The sequence below is a fragment of the Ochotona princeps genome, chromosome 4 (genome assembly GCF_030435755.1).
Source record: "Ochotona princeps isolate mOchPri1 chromosome 4, mOchPri1.hap1, whole genome shotgun sequence".
In the NCBI taxonomy this organism is placed as follows: domain Eukaryota; kingdom Metazoa; phylum Chordata; class Mammalia; order Lagomorpha; family Ochotonidae; genus Ochotona; species Ochotona princeps.
Window position 1 is genome coordinate 27,109,633 of NC_080835.1, and position 12,011 is coordinate 27,121,643.

The 12,011-nt window shown below is 42.0% G+C and overlaps 1 protein-coding gene across 5 annotated transcripts in view; it reads right to left on the reverse strand.

Moving 5' to 3' along the window:
• Window positions 1-12,011, reverse strand: part of QSER1 (glutamine and serine rich 1) — a 72,299-nt gene that overhangs the window by 48,949 nt on the left and 11,339 nt on the right. The window contains exon 1 of one of the 5 annotated variants that reach the window (XM_058663209.1): window positions 2,315-2,473. The exons of the other annotated variants lie outside the window; for them this stretch is intronic. The gene's annotated coding sequence lies outside the window, so the exon portion shown is untranslated. Of the gene's footprint in view, window positions 1-2,314; window positions 2,474-12,011 lie in introns of those variants that run through there. 5 annotated transcript variants of the gene reach the window in all.

Sequence of the window (12,011 nt, forward strand, 5' to 3'; positions counted from 1 at the left end):
TTTAGCACTGTAGCAGGCTAAACCACTGCCTGCAACACTTAGATCTCATGTTGGAATGCTCAGGTCCTGGCTATTCCGCTTCCAACCCGTCTTACTAATGCTCCTGGGAATGCAGCGGGAGATGCTGCAGGGTCTTGACTCCCAGCACCTCCATGAGAGCTCTGCCTGGAATGATCTGCCTGGAATGTCAGGCTCTTGCCTTGGCCAGGGTCCAGCTGCAGCCATGGGATCATCTGGTGAACAAACCAGTAAATTAAAATTTTTTTCTTCGTGTCTCTGCCACTTTACCTTTAAAAAACCAAATTTTAAAAATGAAAATCTTAAAAAAAGAAAAAGAAAATTTTACCGATCTCAAAGCCACTACAGTTTCTATGCTTTTTTCTGTACATTAGGTTTTGCTTTTAAATTTGGATCTGTTAATTATTCTGAAAAAAAATTTTTAAAGCATAGTATAATATAAAGAAAGAAAGGGTCAATGTTTACTTTTAGGGCCGGCACCATGGCTCAACAGGCTAAGCATTCGCCTCAAGTGTCAACATCCCATATGGGTGCTAGTTTGTGTCCTGAGTGTTCCATTTTGATCCAATTCCCTGTATATGGTGTGGAAGGACAGCAGAGGATGGTCCAAGTCTTTGGGACTCTGTACCTTCATGCAAGACCCACAAGAAACTCCTGGCTTCAGAACAGCTTGGCTTTGGCCATGGTGGCCACATGGGGAGTAAATGAGCAGATGGAAGAACTCTTTCTCCATCTTTTCTTCTCTATGTAAATCTGCCTTTCAAACATATACATTATACATTCTTTTAAAAAAAAGAAAAAAGGAGGTATAAGGACTGGCACAACAGCCTGGTGGCTAAAGTCCTTGCCATGCATCGTGCAAGCACTGGGATCCCACATGAGCACAGGTTCATATCCTGACTGCTCCACTTCACTTGCAGCTCCCTGCCTGTGGCCTAGGAAAGCAGTAAAGGATGGCCCAAAGCCTTAGGACCTGCACCTGTGTGGGAGACCAGAAGAAGCTCCTGGCTTCTGGCCTTGGATTGGAACAGCTCTGGCCATTGTGGCCACTTGGAGAATGAACCAGCAATGAAAGATCTTTGTCTCTCCTACTCTCTGTAAATTTGACTTTCCAATACAAATAATTAAAAAAAAATTGCTATAGCTTGCATACAGTGAAAGTCACCATTTCATTTCACTGTGGTAAATACGTAAGACGCCCGAGTCACATATGGTAGTATATGGTTAACATTACATAGACTACCCGATTTCCAACATGGCTAAATCATTTTGTATTCCCACCAATAATATATGTAAAAGGTTAGGTTACTCTGTATAAATTGTTTGTTCACTCCAGGTGCAGTCACACATGGGCTATGTGTCCCCAAACCCTCAATAGGTATCATGAAACCAACTGATATCACTGAATCCTATTTATGCTGTTTTACACACACTCATACCTGGATTGGAAGTGAAGCAGCTGGGACAGAAACAAGCACTCATTTGGGACCATAGTGTTGCAGGTGCTGGTGTGTAGCCCCAAAGCTGTTCATTTTTAAAAACAAAAGCTAGATTTCATTTTAATCCCCCATAAAAAAGAAATATGCCTCAAAATGTGGTCTTCAAATTGCCTTTGATTAAATATGCATTTATTTAAGATCAGACCTACTGTAAGTCAGCGTAGGCCTTTCCAACTCACAAGCCCTGGGAAGGCGGGGACACAGAGGACTCTCATCACATGTATATTCTAAACATGACTTAGGTGCTGGCTACACAGGAGGAATAAGAAATGGGGTTTGCCATAATCTTCATATTGCCCAGGCTAGCATAAAACTGAATTTAGTCTTGAAAATAAGCAGAGTCAGAATTTTTCAGCGAAAAGTATCATTTCCTTCAGTTACTGCAAATTACATTCCACAGTAAGAAAAAAGTTATTTTCTCAAAAGCAAAACAACCAAAAAAGCCAATTTAGTTATTCATGTACCATTGTCAACACTTTCTCCAAAACTTTTATCTAACAAAATTAAGCTATAAAGGCAAATGAGACAAAAAAAATCTCATCTAAAATAGCAGTGAAGATAGTATATGATCCTAAAAAAGTTTTTAAATCTATTCCTGAGAATAACTTATGACTTATGTACAGATATTCATAATCTATAAGCATACTGAATAGTCTACATTTATATCTTTCATGCTTAAAACATAAAACACATTCCAAGTTAGCCAAATTCCACGAAATATGTTAAATCCTAGTTAAACAAGCCAGAACTTGTACATAAGTATTACACAGGTTAAGCATACAATGAATTAATTTTACCTTTAGTAACTCTTCTTTGAGTTAAAGAATTTAGTCACTGAAAACTAGAATAAAAACAGAATTCTATTTAAGGTTTTATAGTACTTTGTCATACCTCAACTTTTCAGAGGTGAGGATAAGAACCCTGGGTTGTAACCAGGAGCCTAAAATTCCAGTCCAGATTCTGTAAATAGATGCCACAAGACTTTGAGCAAAGTAAGTGTTTTATAAAGTTTAGCACTTTTTACAGTTCTTTTTAAAGATTTATTTTTTCTAAAACTGAAAAGTCAGATATAAAGGAGGAGAGAGAGAGGTAAATCTTCCATCCATTGATTCATTCCCCAAGAGGCCACAATGGTCAGTGCTGCGCCAATCCAAAGCCAGGAGCCAGGAGCTTCTTCCGGGTCTCCCACGCGGATGCAGGGTCCCAAGGCTTTGGTCCATTCTCCACTGCTTTCCTAGGCCACAAGCAGGATGGGAAGCGGGGTAGCTGGGATTAGAAACATGTAAGGTGAGGACTTTCAGCCACTAGGCTACCACGTGGGGCCTGACAGTTCTAATGTTCTGAATTAAAACTAATATTTTTACTTCATTCATCACATATTCTTTACCTCAAAATCTTTATAAGGTCTGGGGTGATGGCATAGCAAGCTAATCCTCCACCTACTAGTGCTGGCATCCCATGTGGGTGCCAGATCATATCTTGGCTGCTCCACTTCCCATCCAGCTCTCTGATTATGTCCTGGAAGAGCAGCAGAGGATGGCCCCAGTCCATGGGACCCTGCATCCACAAGGGAGACCTGAGGCTCCTAGCTTCAGATGAGTCCAGCTCTGGCCATTGAGGCTATTTTGGGAGTAAACCAGTGGATGGAGATCTCCTTTCTAAATCTACCTTTTAAATAAAATATCTATAAATCCATGGGGGGGGGCATTAAATACTGAGGTAAGATATGACAAATGGAAATTGACAAAACAAACATAACAAAATTTGTACATAATTAATTATATTGTAACATCATTTCCTCTTTCACCCTCTAGCTCTGGAAGTCTGTGGACCAGAAGCCAGAGGCAAAACAGAAAAGCAACTGCAAAAAAGCAGTTATAAATGGCACAAAGGGGGCGTGCCTAATGGCTAAAGTCCTCGCCTTGAACGCGCCGGGATCCCATATGGGTGCCGGTTCTAATCCCAGCAGCACCGGCCCGTTGCGGCTCACTTGGGGAGTGAATCATCGGATGGAAGATCTTCCTCTCTGTCTCTCCTCCTCTCTGTTTATCTGACTTTGTAATAAAATAAATAAATCTTTAAAAAAAAAAAGAAACAAAGAAGTTATGTGTAAATCATAATTTAAGGTCTATGTCCAAAGTGATTTTTATTCTATGTAGCTTTGAGTCTATCATTTTTGTTTAAAACTTTTTTAATTGTAAATTTTATTTACTTATCTAAAAGAGAGACAGAAAAGTCTTCATCCACTAGTGTATTCCTAAAATGCCCGCAACACTCAGGGCTGGGCCAGACTGACATCAGAAAACAGGGTGGCAGGCACTTAACTTCTTGTGGCATCATCTAGAGCCCCCCAGGGTGTGCTTTACTGTCGGGAGCACTGCACGTGTGCCCTAAGATGGCGCTGAGACCGCTGATCGCCCCCGGAGCTTGGCAGTACACAGGTTTCAGGAAGTGCCTTCTGATTGGCCCATAGCTGCATGGTTAGCGCGTGTGCTACGCGTGATCAGAGCTATGATTGGCGTGCCTGCTGCCAATCATAAAGTGACCTTTAAGCTGATTGGACTAAGATTGTATTTAGCGGTGGGGGTTCCAGGAAGAATGGGGACAAGACAGGAAGAAGAAGACGGAGACGGACGGACGGACTGAGACAGAGGACAGGGTACAACTGGGACGGACAGACAGACAGACAGAAGACTGGGGGCGATGAGGAGATTGGGGAATGAAGCAGAGACAAACGGGAGGTAGTAGAAGTCGAGTCGACTGACTGGGAAACGGACTGGTTGGAAGAATAAAGTGCCTCTTGATACAGAGTCTGGAGTATTGGGTGATTTCTTCTGCGGGACAGGAGACCCCGATACTTTACAGGGAAACTGGAATCAATCTAAACCCAAATGCTCCAACATAGCATGCAGACATTCCAAGCGGCATCTTGACCATTATACCAAACGCTGTTTAAAATTCCTACCAAAAAGCAGGTTGTTTGGCCTAGTGGTTAAGATGCCCACGTCCCATACTAGAGAGCCAGGGTCCGATTTCTGGCTCTCATTTCCTGCTAATGCAGACCTTGAGAGGCAGCAATGATAGCTCAATAATTACTTTTGTACCACCCACGCAATGGTAGGCATTTGGACAGTAAATTATCACATATGGGAGTGCATGTTATCTCTTGTCTCACAATTTAAAAACTATATTTTCTTCAAGGAAGAACTTTAAGTCCATATGTATTTAAGTATATAAATGTAACGGGCTTAATGTAAAGCACGCACATGGCAAAGTTTCTGCCATTGTGACCCATTTATTATTGAAGGATTAAACAATATACAAGTGTCTAGCCTGTGAAACAGAATAAAGCAAATACATGGCAGATTATATAAAATCCATTCCTACATTCAGCAAGTATCAGGCAACAAGCAAAACCCAGGGTTACAACAGTAAGAAAGACAAGGAAAGTGTCCTGAGAAAGTTACATGTAAGTTGTTCAGTGGGTAACAAATACAAGGAAATAAACTAATAATTAAATTCTACCAAATAAATGTAGAGGAAAAAAGGGTTCAGAGACAGAATAAAGAGGACACAGTGATCAGCAAAATCCTCCTTGAAGAGAGCATATTAAGGCAAACCCCCAATAACCAGAACTCAAATACCAAACAGGAGCTGGCTCTGCGGTACAGTGCCTGAAGCTGTTGCCTGACACACAGCCTCTCATATGCTGATCCAGGGCCTGTGTGGGAGACCTGGAAGAGGTTCTTGGCTCCTGGCTCCTGGTTTCAGATCGGCTCAGCTCCAACCTTTGTGGCCACTTGGAGAATGAACCAGGAGACATAAGATTCTCCTTCTGTTTGTAAATCTGACTTTCCAATAAAAATAAATCTAAAAAAAACTTTATTCCCCCATTACAGGAAATGTCCAGGAAAGACCAATCTTTAGAGACAGAAAATGGATTAATCATTACACAAGGCTAAATGTGAATACAGTCACAAATGGGCATGAGGTATCTTCTCGGGGTCATGAAAATGCTCTTAGATTGTGGCAATACAGTTGTAAATATACTAAAAATCTCTCACTGTACACTTAAAATGGGAAAATCATATGAAGATGAAAATCAAAAATAGTACTCATTTTTAAAAAGTAACAGGAGTCAATTAGGTCTAGATTTGAATACCACTGAATCTACTGAATTTTTTAGTTTCTTAGGGCCCTAATATGCTGATTTTTTTAAAAAAATGTTTACTTACTTATTTATCATAAAGGCAGAGGGACACGGAAAGGAAAACTTCCCTCCTTTGGTTCATTTCTCAAATGCCTACAACAGCCATGGGCTCGGGAAAGGCCAAAGCCAGGAGTCAAAAACTCCGTCCTGGACTCCCATGAGGGTGGCAAGCACTTGGACAGGCTCACTGGCAGAAGGATGGAGGGAAAGCGGAGGCAGGACTTGCTCCCATCCCAGGCTCTCCAAAATGGAATGTGGCCATCCCAAACAGCCCACTACGCCACAAAGCTTGTCCCCAATATGCTCATTTTTAAGATTGCCTCACAAAGCTTGGTTAACTTCTACTATTAGTAAGCATCTCTTGGTCTATTAGAGCTAGGGTCTACACACCATCATGAGAGTGGTATGAGAATCACCTGTCCCTTCCCCAAGGTGCTGGCCCATGCTCCATCCCTAAACAACCGCAGCAGCTGAGTTCCCACGTTGTCTCCTTAAGGGAAGTGACTTCCTAATTGCTGCCACTTCAGTGTGATGGCCCAGGTGCTTACACCCCTGCCACCTGCTGTGGTGCTCTTACCCACGCACAACTACAAAAACAGACGTTGAAAGTGGCCTCAGATCAATCATCTGAGTGAAATTGTTTCCTACAGAGCCCCCAGTTGGTAACTGGTATAAAAGAGCTACAACTGGGCCCGGTGGCCCAGATAAAGTCCTCGCCTTGAACACACCAGGATCCCATATGGGCGCCGGTTCTAATCCCGGCAGCTCCACTTCCCATCCAGCTCCCTGCTTGTGGCCTGGGAAAGCAGTTGAAGACAGCCCAAAGCTTTGGGACCCTGCACCCACATGGGAGACCAGGAAGAGGTTCCTGGCTCCTGGCTTTGGATCAGCACAGCAACAGCCGCTGTGGTCACTTGGGGAGTGAATCATTGGATGGAAGATCTTCCTCTCTGTCTCTCCTCCTCTCTGTATATCTGACTTTGTAATAAAAGAAATCAATCTTTTAAAAAAAAAAAGAGGTACAACTGAAACCTTCTACCAACGTTACTATTAAATCAAGTATGACTTTTTGGTTTATTTAACTGCTATATATATATATATATCATAAGTTACTGATTTTTTTTACCAAAAGTCTATTTTATATTATACAAATGATATTGCTTATTAAGTTGGTTACAAAGAAATGAAATTTTCTGTCTAGTACAGTGGTAGATAATATACAAAAACCAGTCTATCAGCTCTAAACAGGATTCACAACAAAGAGACAGATTTTGGCATTTGTAACAGATGTCCAAGAAAAACTGCCAACACTAAAGCAACTGAGGGTTTGTCTATTGTTTCTCAAGCAAATAATGAGATGCGACAGTGCTGTGGCACATGCTTGGCTCCGTCCTTGAGGACAAGAGACATCAAGCCTGGATTCAACACCATTCCAAAATCCCATCTGATTGTCTTCCTTTTCTGTCACCACTCGAATTATTAATCTTCCCTCTAAACAAAGAAAATTTCCAGGTCCTACTTTCCCCAACTCCAATTAATCTTCTGCAATGCTTTTCTTTTAAAAGAAACACATCTGTCAAAGCAAACTGTTTAGTGGCTCAAACTGTTGCATATTATTAACCACCTGTAATATCCAGATATGCTTTTTAAAGATTTTAAATTATTATTTAAAGTAAGCCACCACTTACAACACAGGCATCCCCTTCTGGATTGCTCATTTGAATCCCAGCTGCCTCAATCCAATCAGGCTCCCTCCCAGCGCATCTGCAAAGGCGGCAGAAGATGGCCCAAGTGTAGGCCTCTGCCACGCACACTGGAAGACAGACATGGGAGTTCCCAAGCCCTGGCTTCAGTTGGGCCTAACCCTGAATGTTGTGGGCATTTGGGGAATAAACCAGTGGATCACTGTGCTGCTCTACCTTTCCAAAATATGAAAGCAACCAAACTTTCTAAAACTACATAGCTGATTACTCCTCATAACACAACATACTAATGCAACCAAATGTTTCATTTTAGCTTCCTTTGTTTGAAGAGTATTACAAACATCTCCAGAAAATGCAGTTAAAGATAATTTGGGTGCCACTATTTTTTTGACTTCTACATCTTCACAGTACACAGAGTTATGCAACTCATGCAGTGTTTCTCAAAGCAATTTAAGATTTATTTATTTTTCCTGAAAAGGCAGATTTATTCAGAGAAGAAAAGATAAAGATCTTCCATCTGCTGGTTCACTCCCCAACAGTAGAGCAGATCCAAAGCCAGGGAGTTTCTTCTGGGTCTCCCACGTGGGTGCAGGGTCCCAACGCCTGCCTCTACTGCTTTATGGGATGGCGGCGCTTGGAGTTGCAGGATCAGGCAGAATAAAAGCTTTGTGGCCCTGTAGTTCAAGAAACAAGAACTGAGAGACGCGAGATAGCAGGCAGCCAAGGCCTTTGTGCTGGGAGCATTATACGGCCCAGGAATCAACAGAACTGCTATAACGACGTTCCTGCCCATCAACAACAAGCAGTCACCAGTGAAGAAGGCTGTTGCCCAATTCTTGAATAACACTTGGGGAATGCAGAAGAAACAAAATGCCACTAAGTTTTAAAAGCCACTGGATGGTCAGAAAGATGAAAACTTCTAAGAAATAAATTGAAAATAAATGAATCTGTGTTTTCTATGTATAGGATTTGAAAGCTACTTCATTTTTTATCTGAAAAAGTATTCATAAATTATAAAAACCATAATAAAGAAAGTTTAATCACAGTGCATGCTAAATTTATAAACGTGCATTTACATGTGCATGCTAAATTTATAAACACAAATCTTTGCTTTTAAGGGTTTATTTATTTGAAAGGCACAGTGACAAGCGGAGACATTTTCTATCACCCAATCCTCTTCCCAAATGGTCACAATCAGAGATGCATAAGCTTGAAACTCCATACAGGGGTGATGGGCTCAAACATGTGAGGCATCTTTTTTTTTTTTTTTTATATTAATTGGAAAGGCAGATTTACAGAAACCAGAGGCAAGGAGAAGAATCTTCCATCTCCTGGTTCACTCCCCAAGTGGCCGCAATGGCAGAGCTGAGCTGATCTGAAGGCAGGAACCAGGAGCTTCTTCCAGGTCTCCCATGTGGGTGCAGGGTCCCAAGGCTTTGGGCCATCCTCGACTGCTTTCCCAGGCCACAAGCAGGGAGCTGGATGGGAAGTGGAGCAGCCAGGGAATGACCCACTGTCCATATGGGATCCCAGGGCATGCAAGGCAAGGTGAAGGTTTAGCCACTATGCTATCACATGAGGCCAAAACACTTGAGGTAACTTGCGCTGGATTCCCAGATACATTAGCAGGGAGATGAATTACAAGCAGAATAGCCAGTCCAATACTCACAGTTCAATACAGACGTTTTGCTATGCTGCAGCTTACTCCACCGCACTGTAACACCCATCCCCAAATCCCCATTTTTCTGAATGATTCACATTAAAAAAATAATAATAAAAGTCTATTCCACAGAGAGAGTGGGATCTTCTATCTGGAGGCTCACTCCTCAAATGACTACAGAAGCAGGAGCCAGGAACTCCACTCAGTTCTCCCACATAGATGACAGAGACTGACGAGCACAGGTCATGATCTGTTGCATACCTGGTACATTAGGAGAAAACTGGATTGGAAGCAGAGGTGAAGGGGCCCTATAAAATAGGATACATAACACCTGCCCTGGTTCACATTTTTATTTTAGCATGATTCCACCAATCCCTCTGAGGCTCTGGTCAAACTCAAACTATAAGTTAAAATGAATTTAATGTGGTGGAGTACTGTGGTGCAGTGAACAAAATCACTGCCTGCAGTTCCAGCAGCCCATATGGATGCCAACTGGAGTCTTGACTGCTCTATTTTGAATTCAACTCCCTGATAATGTATCTGAAAAAACAGTGGAAGATGGCCCAAGTGCTTGGGACCCTGTACCCACATGGGAAATACAAAGGCAGCTTCTGATGCCAGAATGTCCCAGCTCTAACTATTGCAGCCATTTGGGGAATGAGTCAGCAGATGGAAGTTCTCTCACTGTCTCTCCTTCTCCCTCATTCCCTCTCTCTCCTTCTTTCTGTAACTCTGTGTTCTAAAAGTAAATAAATCTTTTAAAAAAATAATAAGATGTAATGTCCTTTAAGGGAGGATAGCACCAGCTGCTTTACCAGAGAAAATGTTCATCTCATAATAGTGCCTAACATAAAAAAGTCATGTAATGCAATCAGATCGAAGCAAACGTATTTTCAGCTTATCCACATTTTTGTGTTTGCTTCACAAACCTTGTATCAACTTATTTAAAAACGTTCAGTGACCACAGAGTAATGAGGATTGTACTAGAGCCTAAGAAAGCCTCCTTATGTTATAGTCACAATCCATAAGTGTCAATAGGCCCATGCAAACTACAAGGAAAGCTTGGTCCTGACAGAGGAAACAGGACAAAAACTCGAGATAGTAACATTCCTTCCACTACTGAAGGAGCAACAAAATAACGTTTCATTAAAAGATAAAATTTATGGCCACAGTACAAAAAACGGTTGAAAATGAGTGGATATGCTAAAACCAGGCCCATACACCATCTCACTCTTCATATTATACCACATCCCATTCACATTCATATTCTATATTAGCAGAGTGCCAGATGCTGTCTGCTGACCAAGACAGTAAAGATCTTCAAAGGCTTAGCTAAACTGGTTTGAATGGAAACTAGGAATCCATCAGTACCAGCCCAAGAACACAGTCACCCAGGAGGCTGGTACAATTAAAAACCGGGACTAGCACTGTGATAAAGTGGGTTAAGCTTCCACCTGTAATACTGGCAGTACTGCTAATCCATTCAGACAAGACCGTACAGATGAACCAAGTACTTGGGCCCCTGCCACCTACATGTTGAGACAAGGATAGAGTTCTTAGTCCCTGGCTTCCAATGGCCCAGATCTGGCTACTGTGAATGAACTGATGAAAGAGATCTCTCTCTGCCTCACTCTCCCTACCTTATAAAACAAACATTCTTTTGTTTTTTAAAAGATTTATTGATTTGGAAGGCAGCTACAAAGAGGAAGAGAAGGAGACACAGAGATCTTTCATGTGCTAGCTCATTCCCTAAATGGCTGCAAAGACTGCGGCAGAGCTGGGCTGGGCCAAAGGGGATCCTAAACTCCATCCGGGTCTGTTACATGGGTAGCTGGGACCCGAACAGGTGCTCATGTGGGATATCTCTTCATAGGCAACAGCTTAACCCACTTTGCTATAATGCCAGCCTCAAAAACTTTTCAAAAATTAAATGAAATTTTAAAACAGCAGTAGCAGCAATAAGGGGTGAACATTTAACAAAGAAGTAAGACCTTTTCATAAGCATGGTTAACAAAGGAACAGGCAGTTTGATCTTCACAAAACTGGTATGTCATTTGAATTAATGGCAAAATTATTTAGCTTGTTTCTCAATGTAAAAATTTTAATTTGATACGTGGTTTTATTTATTTGATAGGTAGGTACAGAGAGATCTTACATGCACTGGTTGATTCCTGAGATGGCAACAACAGCCGAGGTTAAGCCATCCAGGTCTTCCATGTGTGTGGCAGGGGCCCAAGCACTTAGTCTATCTTCACCTCCTAGGCACAATAGCAGGCAGCTGGATGTGAAGTAGAGTAACAAGAACATGAACTGGCATTCACACTGGACACCAGCTTTGGCTTTATCCACTGTATCACAGTGTGTGTCCCATGAATGTAAATTAATTTTCATTTTTTTAAGATTTATTTATTTTATTGGGAAGTCAGATATACAGTGAGTAGGAGAGACAGAGAAAAATAACTTCTGTCTGGTGATTCATTCCCCAAGTGACTGCAACGGCTGGAGCTGAGCTGATCCAAAGCCAGGAACCCGAAGCCTCTTCCAGGTCTCCTACGCGGGTGCAGGGTCCCAAGGCTTTGGGCCATCCTCGACTGCTTTCCCAGGCCACAAGCAGGGAGGTGGATGGGAAGCTGGGCTGCTGGGATTAGAACCGGCAACCCAGATGGGATCCTGCATGCAAGGCAAGGACTTTAGTTGCTAGGCCACCGTGCAGGACCTGCAATTTCTACTCTTTACATTGCTTTTCTTTCTTGTATCACTTGTCACAGACTGAATATTACATAGTTATGCTTATTTTTTTCCTGTCTCATCTCAGCAGCCATTATACATTCCACCAAGGCAGTGATCTTGGTTTTTGTCACTGAAAGCTCAAAGATCCAAGGTCAGTGTTCAGAACTTGACAGATGCTCAGTAAACATCCC